At 45.6% G+C, this 12,092-nt stretch overlaps 1 protein-coding gene across 1 annotated transcript in view; it reads right to left on the bottom strand.

Annotated features, from left to right (window-relative positions):
- The window catches only part of GLIS1 (GLIS family zinc finger 1), a 264,245-nt gene that overhangs the window by 99,874 nt on the left and 152,279 nt on the right, over window positions 1-12,092 (bottom strand). The gene's annotated exons all lie outside the window — the stretch shown is intronic.

The following is a 12,092-nucleotide window of genomic DNA, read 5'->3' as shown; positions in this document are numbered from 1 at the left end:
CTGTTAATTCCCATAATCACCAGCAGGGTCTATAATAAAATCCCCAGTTCTCAGATGCAGATGCTGAGCTCCAGTGGGTAACTGGTCATCTTCATACAAACACAGAACACTTATAACGTACGAGACACGATTCCGGGTGCGGGAAACATGGTGGGCTAGACACACACATTCCTGCCTCTTGGAGTTGACAATGTAAGATCCTGGCACATATCTGACAACATGCATGGCCACAGCGGGGGCTGGGTGCCCAATGGGTGAGCGTCACCGACACTTGTAGGTCAAAGAGGAGGTGCTCACTAAGCAGCATGTGTTCTTGTTATCACCAAAGCTCAACGCACGTTGTTCTTCACACTGCATTACTCCACAGAGGCAGAGAGTTATTCACACCTTTCTATCTCCAAGGTTCTTTGACGGGCTATCACAGGCCCTGCTGTGCCCAACTCCTGGATTTTTAAGGAGACAAACTGAGGGAGATGCGCCTCAATTAGTCTTGAAATCTATGTGTGTGCTCAGTCATGTCCAGCTGTTTACAGTCCCATGGACTGTAGCCCGCCAGGCTATTCTGTCCATGGGATTCCCCAGGCAAGATTACTGGAGTGGGTTGCCATTGCCTATTCCAGGGGATCCTCCTGATCCAGGGACTGAACCTGCATCTTCTGTGGCTCCTGCATTGGCAGGTGGATTCTTTACCCCTTCTGCCATCTGGGAAGCCCCTTGAAATCTACAGAAAGCCCTTAAAAACTATATAAAGTATAAGCAAACATTAGGCGTGGTTGCTACATGTTCACTGCCCCCCTGCATCTCGGTTTCCTCATTTACAGTGTGATGAGGGTTAATCCGAAGCCTGTCTTCCTGAACTTTCCACCCAGTCATTTGGCAGGGTTATGCGAAGGAGGAAAGGGTATGGGCTTCAGGGCCTGGTGAGCCCCATGTGAGCCCCTCCTGCCCCCACCCAAGCCTGTGACTCAGACAAGTCCCTCCCCAAGGCTGAGTCCCCCTGTACAAAACGGGGGCAGCTGTGCAAGTTCTCCAGAGGTGCTGTCAGGTGTGCGAGCTGAGGTGCAGAGCCCCTAGGCGAGCATGGGCGCCCAGAGAGTGGGATACCAGGAGTGTAAAGTGTTCTTAACATCAAACAGCACTCTGAAAAGTACAGAGTGTCTGACGGAGGTGATAAAACATTACTAACAGGCCCAGGGGGCTTTCCCAGTGGCTCAGGGGTAAAGAATCCTCCTGCGATGCAGGAGATGTGGGTTCAATTCCTAGATTGGAAAGATCCCCTGGAGAAGGAAATGGCAACCCACTCCAGTACTCTTGACTGGGAAATGCCATGGACAGAGGAGACTGGAGGGCTACAATCCATGGCGGCACAAAAGAGTCAGACATGACTTAGTGACTAAACAACAACAGGCCCAAGGACTGTCTAGGGACTATCAACACTGAGCAAGAAAAGAGCTGATATCAATGCACAATTAGCCGGGAAGTTTAAGGACAAGGACAACAGAAGTGCCCTTTGCTGAGCAGTATGCGCAGGTCCTCACTCCACTGCCTCAATGGGGCCTTCTACTGCCCTTGCAGGGAGAGATCAGGGTTATACCCATTGTACAGAGGAGAAAGCAGAGGCTCAGGAAGGCTAAACTGCTCACTTGATCACTCAGCTAGTAAGAGTCTGGGCTGAACTTCTGGCTCATGCCCATCAGACCCAAACCCCACGTTTTAATCCCTATGTAATAAAAAGTAGCCTCTCAGAGTGACAGAAGTCCAACCTCATTCTCAAGGATCCAGCTCCCCCAAGCCTAATTCTACCCTGTCCGCCACCAAGGCAGCCCTTTCACAGAAGGCCAGACCCTCAGTGCTAACTCGCCACGTGCCCAAAGCTCCGGCAGACACAGGCATTCACCTGCCAAGCTCTTTACCGTTTGCAGGTGAGAACGCAATGCTTTCAAGGTCCCAGGGCAGCTGACGCGTCTCCAGACAAGCATGTCCTCAGAAGTGGCCCTCTGGTCACTTTCTCAGGCCAAGCACTGGCCAGCGTCCTGCTGTGAGGAAACCTCACTCCCGCCGGCTTTGGCTGCTCCTTGGCCAGCCCCTCACAAGCTTATTTTTTAATAAATTTGCCATTTTGTAATTAAAAAGAAATCCCTGGTAACAAATGTGAACGGCCTGAGTTAATGAGAGCAGGCTGCCACTCATTTAACTCTGTCTCTGCTTGTCGGTCTCTGCCTTTCCCACATCATTTCTGCTTGTGATTTTATTGTCCCATTGAGGCAAACCCTGGGACTGAGCCTCAGAAAGCTGTGGATAATTTTATGACCATTAATAGCATTTGGCACAAAGACAGCTTCATCATCACGTGGGGCTGTTCTGCCAGGGTCTTTCTTCCAGAGCCTTTGAGTCAAGGATGTGGTTCTGAGGTTCTTTCCCCAACAGGCCCGTTGGGTAACCTACCCGCTCTGGGTTACCTGCTCCTCCTTCCCACAGGAAGATATGTGGAGCAATGGAAGGCAGGGCCCCGGAAGGTGCCCGGCAGCCCAGCATGCATCAGGTCCTATTCATCAAGCCTTCCCACTTGATTACCAGGAACATTCGATTCTTTGAAGCGTTCGCCCCTGTGAGGTGGACTCATTACTGCCATTTTCCAGATAAGAAAAGTTGAGATTTGGAGATTAGGTGCCTTCCCCTAGGCGCCGGGGTCTGTAAGAGGCAGGGTCACGACACAAACCCAGATCCCTCAGACTTCAAAGCTCAAGTCCTGCCCTGTTGCCTCTCAGTCAACTGATAAACAACCGTGGACTCCAAAGCAAGCATCCCCCCTATTTGACTCCAATAAGATCATGCTGCAGAGCCTCTGGGGAAGTCAAAGTACAGCCGTTACAACAACTCCTAAACTCCAATCTTTGCAACAACTCTGCCAGGTGGTAAGACCACTCCATCTCAGACAAAGACTCAGAGAAGTTTAGTGGGTTACCCAAGGTCACACAGGGAGTAAGGGGCTCAGTTGAGATATAAACCCATCACCTCTTGGGGGAAGAAACAGTCATTCCTAGACCAACAATTGAGGACTACTGGCTTCTTCTCCACTGGACACAGTAAGAAGCTTTCCTACACTAAATACAGGCAGGGAGAGAGGAAGGAGCCCCTTGGTCACAGTTTGGCACTGCTCGGGGCTCCCAGTCCATTCAAGCCCTGCTCTTACGTGACCCCCACAGCACCCTGATGAAAGCACCGGCCTCCCCACCCCACAGAGGGATACACAAGCACCAGAGCTGGCAAGTGGCCGCCCGAGGTCACGTGGCAATTGCTACGTCCAACCCAGGTCTCCCCAAACCCGTGCCAGACCGCGCTCCGGGCCACCTGCATTCTCACAACCTGGAAATTAAAGCAGAGGCTGTGTCCCAGAGATGCTGCCACCACTGGAAAGATGTGGTTACTGTCACTCTGCAACCCTGGGCCCTCTCACCACCTTCCTGCCTGCTGGCATTCCTCTCTGTCCCCAAGGGCACCACAGGGCCCACCCTGGCTTACTGTCTGTCTCCAGGAAGCAGGGGTGGTATCCTTCTCTGGGAAGGCAAGAAAATGAGAGGGACACATCGGCCCCACTGCCCTGAGGTGGCTGTGGGTACCCTGAAAAGGGACTGGCACCCAGAAGCTATGCCTCCCTCTGTACCACAGGGAGCCAAAAACAGACCTCGGACTTGGCTCTCCCCACATAAATGAAGCTTCTTTGGAGGCTTGGAGGGTGAGAAGATTCTCTTTATTTTTGCAAATTGATGAGAAAATCTAGAATGTCAGGCCTGGGACTGAGTGACCATCTATTTTACTAATAGATGAAGAAACTGAGGCTTGGAGAGGGTCAGGACCTGCTTTAGTTACACAGAAAATCCATAGCAGAACCTGGACTGGCACACCCTGGGATAGGTTGAGAGTTTGGTTTGGTTTCCTCTGCAAGTCTCAGTTTTCTCAACTGTAAAATGGTGCTAACACCTACCTCACAAGATTGTGGGGACAATTAAGTGAGACAACAAACACAATGCACTTGCCATGGTGCCTAACTCACAAGCACTTGAAAAGTAATAGTGATGATAATAATAACTACTTCTTCCATTTATCCTTGAGTTCAGGACAGGGCTGGAGGCAGGGCCCGGTATGAGAAGTATGACCCCGGGAAGGTCAGGTATGGATGACCCTGAGACCAGGCTCAGAAGGACAAACCCCCAAAGCTGAGGTGTCACCAAATGCAGGACTGGGCAGCCTGAATGAGGTCACAGCCAGCAAATCCACAGAAAGTGGCTCTAGTTACACACCACAGCATTTTGCAAATTACCGTAATGACTTGGCTATAAAGTGGTACCATATATAAGGTGACTCCCCACAGGAATTTTAATTTACACTGAAAACTGCCAAGTCTGCATGAGAGGGACAATGATGCATTCAGCATCTCAGGCCCAGATGCCACCTCCCTATCCCAGGAACAGCCAGTGGCTGGGTCTAGGAAGGCCTCCATGATGGCTGCCCCTTGTTAATGGACAAGCAGACTTTGAGTGCTCATCAGGTGCCCGGCTAGTGAAAGGGTGCTGCAATTTACAGTCCGTAAAAAATGTCACAGCCATCACCCATGAGCTTTGCTACAACCCTCAGAAGTTCACCAGGGAGGCTCGGAGCGGGCAAACAACTTGCCCAAGCTCACACAGCAAGTGCAGGGCTCAGATAGCAAACTTTCTCTGTAATAGGCAAGACAGTACGTATTTTAAGCTTTACAGGCCATACCTTCTCTGCCACAACCTACTCGACTCTGTTTTACTGTGAAAAGCAGCCACAGACAACATGTAAACAGAAGATTGGGCTGTGTGCCAATAAAACTTTATTGAGAAGAGTTCACTGGCTCTTGGACTGTAACATACTGACCCAATTCTAGTGCAGCAGTTAGAGATGGGCTTTACAATTAGACCTTTCTACATCTGGAAAACAGGAGCATTTTATGGGAGGGAGCTGATGACATGAAAACCACTGTCTGCTCTGACTGCAGGGCCAGCCCTTGGTGGCATCTGATAAATGAAGGTGCCTTCAGCCTGGTTTGGGGGTCCCCACAGCCTGGGCTCACCCCCTATCTGGGCATTACCTCCCACTCCCACAGCACTTTGCTGCCACGCTGCATTTTCCCCTGCCCTCCACTCAGGGTGCCTGATGCCTTCCAAGTCCCTCTGGGCCCCCAAAGCTCAGCAGAAGTGCATCTCCTTCTGGAATGTTCTTTGGTCTTTCTCACTCTCCCCAAGCTCCCCCACCTCTGCACAGGTCAGTCCCTGCAAATAGCTGCCAGTTAGGATGCACCTAACCCAGCATCTTCCAAATACTTGACATGTTTGATCTCCCAGTTCAGTTCAGTTCAATCGCTCAGTTGTGTCCAACTCTTTGAGACCCCATGGACTACAGCATGCCAGGTTTCCCTGTCCATCACCAACTCTTGGAGCTTACTCAAACTCATGTCCATTGAGTCAGTGATGCCATCCAACCATCTCATCCTCTGTTGTCCCCTTCTCCTCCCACCTTCAATCATTTCCAGCATCAGGGTCTTCCAATGAGTCAGTTCTTCCTGTCAGGTTGCCAAAGTATTGGAGCTTCAGCTTCAGCATCAGTTTGATCTCTAAATCTCAACAACATCACCACAAGGTGGGGACTGTAAGACTCTGATCTACACCCCCACACTGATGCTTTTACATGCAGTTAAAGTCTGGCCTCCCCTAGGGTCTGTGAAATCCTTCAGGACAAGGGTCTTGGAGCTCCAGAACTGCTGAAAGTCAGTGCATCTTGACAAATGATTTTGTCCAACTTTCTTCACACACAGAAGAGAAAACAGGGACTTGGACTGGGGAGAGGCTGGTCCCAGTCACACAGCAAGCAGGTTCTCTTGACACCTGGCCCCACCAGGGCTATTCCCCTCACTCTGAGCACACAGTTAGACCCACAGGAGGTGCTATGAAACATTGAGGAATGGGTGGCTAGAACGATTGTCCAAAGTTCTCTTCCATGCTTACTTTATGTCAGACACTGTGACTTGGGGAAACAGAACAAGTTTTGTCACACACACACACCTAGGTTGAAGTCCTAGATCCATCATTAACTTTCTGGCTGCTTGACCCTACTTTTCTGAGCCTCAATTCCTTCTTCTGTAAAACCGGAATAAGAATCTCAGCTCCAAGAGTGGCTGTGAGGAGTAAATGAGATAACAGACTTAGAGGTGTGGTGCCAGTATGGCCAGTACTTGAGTAAAAGTCTCTCTTTCTTTACAGGTGGGGATACACAGTCACAGCCTCCCTGGGGTAATGTGTCTCTAGCAACAGCAGCCTGTTCTCCCAGGCAGCACACCCCAGTGGCCACAGAGGGCAGCCTCAGGCCAACGGGGTCTTAAGTCTGACCCTGGGTTCTGCAGCCCCATCTCCAAGCCTCAGGTTTCCCCTGTGAGTAGTGGGAGTGGCAGGCCCAAGCAGAAGGGGCACCAGGGGCCCCAAACCGCAGGGGACACCAGACTCCATTCTCAGGCCCAGGTGAGTGCTGGCTCTCTAAGGGTGCTCAGCAGAAGCCAAGCCGGTGCTGCATCTGCATCCCAGGGGCCCTTCTTCCTCCATGCTGCCTCGTCATCCCCTCTTTTCCCACCTCATCAAACCCAAGGCCTAGAAATCAGCAGGAAGTGAGACCTTCTGAAAGAGGAGAGGTAGGAAGCTTTTTCTCCAGTCTCAAAAGCCCTGCAGGATGGGCTGATCAATTCTGAGCCCTCTTGGGGTGTTGCAGGTCCCATCAGGGGGGCTGTAACCTTGCCAGGGCCCCTGGAGCTATAGAGCCTGATGCCTGAGGCCTCATGCCGGGCTTATGGCCGCCCAGTGTCTCTTCCCCTAGATCACAAAAAACTCCATAAATTCCCCCTTTAAATCTATGCTAGATTTATGGGGACTCGGGCCAGTAAAACCTGAGCATGCTCACTTCAGGACGGCGCTGCAAAGAAAGCAGAGCGAGCCTGCAACTCTGTCCCATCCAGGGCCAGGAACTGAGCAGCCCAAGGCCAGCTGCACGTGGAAGTGCAGGTAAGTATATAAGCAGACATATACCAAGTTGCCCCTCAGACTCTCTTATTGCTATCAAATTAGCACATATTTGCTATAGAAAAAAATTAGAAAATGTACCAAGGCAACAAGTAGAAAATAAACATCATGTAAACAGTCATAAACCAGAGAGCCAGAGCAGACATGATCATGACCTCACATAAACTTCTGTGGTATTTCCCTAAGTATTCATGTATTTTTTTTTTTTTACAAAAAGAAGAATGATATGCTTATTTTCTTGTATTCCACTTTTTCATTTAGTAATGCTTCATGAATATTCAAGTTCACGAAGTGCCCATTATGTGCAATGCACAGTACTAGGCTCCTTTCATGCCAGAATTACTAATTTTCCAGAGGAAGAGTAAGTGCCTTGCCCAAGGTCATGCATCTGTTGAATGGTGGAATCACAAAGAAAGCCCAGCTCTCTCAGACTTGGAAGGCAGTGCTGACCCGGACATTGCTCCGTATCATTAAGAGATTTAGGGTCAATGCAGGCTGATTGTTTTCCTACTGTATGCATCTGCTTGGACTATCATTACAAAATATCATAGACTGGGTGGTTTAAAATAAATAGAAATTTATTTTCTCACATTTCTAGAGGCTGAAAGTCCATGATCAAGGTTCCCACTGATTTGGTTTCTGGTGAGGGCTCTCTTCCTGGCTTGCAGACAGCCACCTTCTCACCATGTCCCTCATATGGCCTTTCCTAGTGCTTGCATGGAGGTAGGGGGGAGGAGAGGGAGAGTATACATGTGCTCTGTGTCTCTTCTTATTGGGTCAGGGCCTCATCATCATGACCTCATTTAACCTTCATTACTTGCTTAGAGGCCCCATCTCCAAATACAGCCATACTATAGGTTAGGGCTTTAACATCTGAATTAGGAGAGGGACACAAACATCCAGTCCATAACATTTAGTATGCATTCTCTCCTTTCCTCACCCTAGTAGGGTCCCATAATTCCACATCTATCTATGGGATTTGAGAAGGAGAGAAAGTATAACATAGCAGATAAGAGTGCAGATTCTAGGGTCTATCTGATGAAGTCTGAATCCTGGTTTTGCCATTTACTAGCTGTGACCTTGTCTAAGTTAAGTGACTTAACTTCTCGGTGCCACAGTTTATGCAGTTAAAAAGGGTTTACATACCAAACGTGAAGTACAAAGAACAGTACACCTGGACACAGCAGGCACTATGTAAATGTCTGCTCTCATTGTTCTTATTCAGTTTTTAGGGTGGGATGCAGAAGTCTGAACCAGTCAGCACATTCTTATCTCCCCAGCCACACTGCCACTGTGACTGGCTCAGAGACAGGCATGAAATGCAAGTTGGGAACTTCTCTTTGACATTAAGGAAAGAGCAGCCTCCACTCCTGTACATGCAAAACTGTCCGTATTGAAAAATTACTAGCTATCATCCCTCAGACATTACTTTTGCCAATTATCTATCTTTCTGAAGCAACAACGTATGTTAGACCTATTCACTATGTTCTATATCTCTCTTATGCTCTTTCCTGAATTTTTCTTTCATGTGCTGTCTAGATATTGTCTAATAACCTATTTTCCAATTTATCAATCTTCTCTTTAACGGCATCTAACCTATTAAGTCTCTATGATTAAAAACTCTGCAGAAAGTGGGCATAGAGGGAACCTGAAAGTGAAGTGTTAATCGTTCAGTTGTGTCTGACTCTTTGCAATCCCATGGACTGCAACCTGCCAGGCTCCTCTGCCCTTGGGATTCTCCAGGCAAGAATACTAGAATGGGTAGCCATTCCCTTCTCCAGGGCATCTTCCTGATCCAGTTATCAAACACGGGTCTCCTGCATTGCAGGAGGATTCTTTATCATCTGAGCCACCAGGAAAGCCAGAAAGTGGGCAGAGAGGGAACCTACCTTAACATAATAAGGACCATATACAACAAACCCACAGCTAAAATCATTCTCAATGGTGAAAAACTGAAAGCATTTCCTCTAAGATCAGGAGCAAGATAAGGATGTCCACTCTTGCCACTTTTATTCAACATCATTTTGAAAGTCCTAGTCATGGAAACCAGAGAAGTAAAAGAAATAAAAGGAACCCAAACTGGAAAAGAAGAAGTAAAACTGTCACTGTTTGCGGATGATATGATACTGTATACAGAAAAATTCTAAAGATGCTACCGAAAACTATTAGAGCTCATCAATGAATTCAATAAAGTTTTAGTACACAAAATTAATACACAGAAATCTCTTGCATTTCTATACACTAGCAAAGATCAGAAAAATACATTAAGGAAACAATCCCATCTACCATCACATAAAAGAATAAAATACCTAGGACTAAAACTACTTACGGAGGCAATCCTTCACTGTTAGCTTAATTTTTCAAATAAATGAAATGAAATTTAATCAAAGGCAGAAGGTACCATCTTATTTTGAAAAATCATAGTCTTTTTGTTCCAGCCCAAAGTGTTCTGATACCCAGGGAATTATTTTCTTGCCATCAGGTGAGAATCACTTGTTCATTATACCCAACAAACCAAATCAGTCTTTTCTGACAGTATCCAAATATGTACCTTCTCTTTAATTACCATTCCAAAACCTTAATTAAGGCATTCCATTGATTATCACCAAAAACTTGGAAATCTTTCATGTGAAAATCTTTTATAAAGTTTTCTGTCCCTGTAGTACATCCCCTGTATCTTAATGCCTTTCAGACTGTAAGCCTTCTGAGCAAGGACCATGCCTTAATTTTGTCTTTTACTGCAAAACACATCTTGTGATGCATTTGTGCCCTATGAATATTGAATTATACAAATGATATGTAATGGACTCAACATAGCCACCTGTCAGTACAAAAGCTAAATAAATGCTCACTATTTTTTAAAAAGCACACATTGAGATTAAAATGACTGTCAGTGATGTCTAGTCCATTGGATGCTTTATTCAAGGCACTGTGCTCAAATGACAAAAACTGGATATCTATTTGTAGATAGATATTATGGCATCCTAGGGCTTTCCAAGTGGCACAATGGTAAAGAATCTGCCTGCCAATGCGGGAGCCACAGGAGACACAGGTTTGATCCCGAGGTCAGGAAGATCCCTTGGAGGAGGAAATGACAATCCACTCTGTATTCTTGCCTGAAAATTCCAAGGACAGAGGAGCCTAGCAGGCTACAGTCCATGGGTTTGCAAAGAGTCAGACATGACTGAGTGTGCACAAATGCACGCAAGGAGGCAGAAGGCCTGTACCCAGATACTGATGAAAAATCAAAGACTCAACAAACAGATGGAGAGATACACCATGTCCTTGGGTTGGAAGAATCAATATTATAACTGTACTACCCAAAGCAATCTACAGACTCAATGTAATCCATATCAAATCACCAATGGCATTTTTCACAGAATTAGAACAACAACAACAAAAAAAATTCACAATTTGTATGGAAGCACAAAAGACTCCAAATAGCTAAAGCAAACTTGAGAAAGAAAAGTGGAGCTGGAGGAATCAGATTCCCTAACTTCGGACTATACTACAAAGTATCAGAACAGTATGGTACTGGCACAAAAACAGAAATATTGATCAATGGTAAAGGATAGAAAGTCCAGAGATAAACCCACCCACCTATCATCAACTAATCTATGACAAAGGAGGCTAGAATATGCAATAAAGAAAAGAAAGTCTCTTCAATAAGTGGCTGGGAAAACTAGACAGCTACATATAAAAGAATGAAATTGAAACACTCCCTACCACCATATGCAAAAGTAAATTCAAATAAATTCTAAATGTAAGGCTGGATACTATAAAACCCTTAGAGGAAAATAGGCAAAACACTCTCTGACATAAATTGAAGCAAGATCTTTTTTGATCCACCTCCTAGAGTAATGAAAATGAAAACAAAAATAAACAAATGGGACCAAATTAAACTTAAAAGCTTTTGCACAGGAAAGAAAACCATAAACAAAACAAAAAGACAACCCACAGAATGGGATAAATTATTTGCAAACATAGCGACTGACAAGGGATTAATCTCCAAAATATACAAACAGCTCATGCAATTCAATAACAAAAAAAACAAACAACCCAATCAAAAATGGGCAGATCTAAATAGACACTTCTTCAAAGAAGACACACACATGGTGAGAAAGCACATGAAAATATGCTCTACATCACTAATTTATTAGAGAAATGCAAAACAAAACCACAATGAGGTATCACTCAAACCAGTCAGAATAGCCAGTATCAAAAAAAATCTACTAACAATAAATGCTACAGAGGGTGTGGAGAAAAGGGAAGCCTCTTGAACTGTTGGTAGGAATAGATACTATGGAGAGCAGTATGGAGGTTCCTTAAAATATTAAACTAGAGTTCCCATATGATCCAGCAATTCTAATCCTGTGCATATATCCAGAGAAAATCAAAATTCAAAAAGATACGTGAACCCCAATCTTCATTGCCGCACTATTTAAATAATAGCCAGGACGTGGAAGCAATCTAAATGTCCATCAACAGAGGAATGGATAAAGAAGATGCGGTACATACATATAATGAAATATTACTTGGCCATAAAAAAGAGCAAAATAATGTCATTTGCAACAACATGGATGGACCCAGAGATGGTCATACTGAGTGAAGTAAATCAGACAGAGGACAAATATCATATGATATTGCTTATATGTGGAATCTTTTCTAAAAAGTGGTACAAATGAACTTATTTACAAAACAGAAATAGAATCATAGATGCAGAAAATAATCTTATGGTTACCTGAGGGTGGGGGGCAGCAGGGAAGGGGGAAGGATAAATAGGGAGACTGGGATTGACATATACACCATACTATTGGGTTGACCAAAAGATTTGTTTGATTTTTTCCCTAAGCAGGCTAGTATTAATAGCACTTAATTGTCTTTAACTTCATTTGAAACAAATTTGTTAGACTGCATTGTGACATCTGTCATATGAGTGTGTGTTTAAAAAACAAATCAAAATTAGTAAATTTTTGTGTAGTCCTTTTGATATTGAAGATG

This window comes from Bubalus kerabau, chromosome 6 (assembly GCF_029407905.1).
Source record: "Bubalus kerabau isolate K-KA32 ecotype Philippines breed swamp buffalo chromosome 6, PCC_UOA_SB_1v2, whole genome shotgun sequence".
Lineage (NCBI taxonomy): Eukaryota > Metazoa > Chordata > Mammalia > Artiodactyla > Bovidae > Bubalus > Bubalus kerabau.
This window is presented reverse-complemented; position numbering and strand designations above follow the sequence as displayed.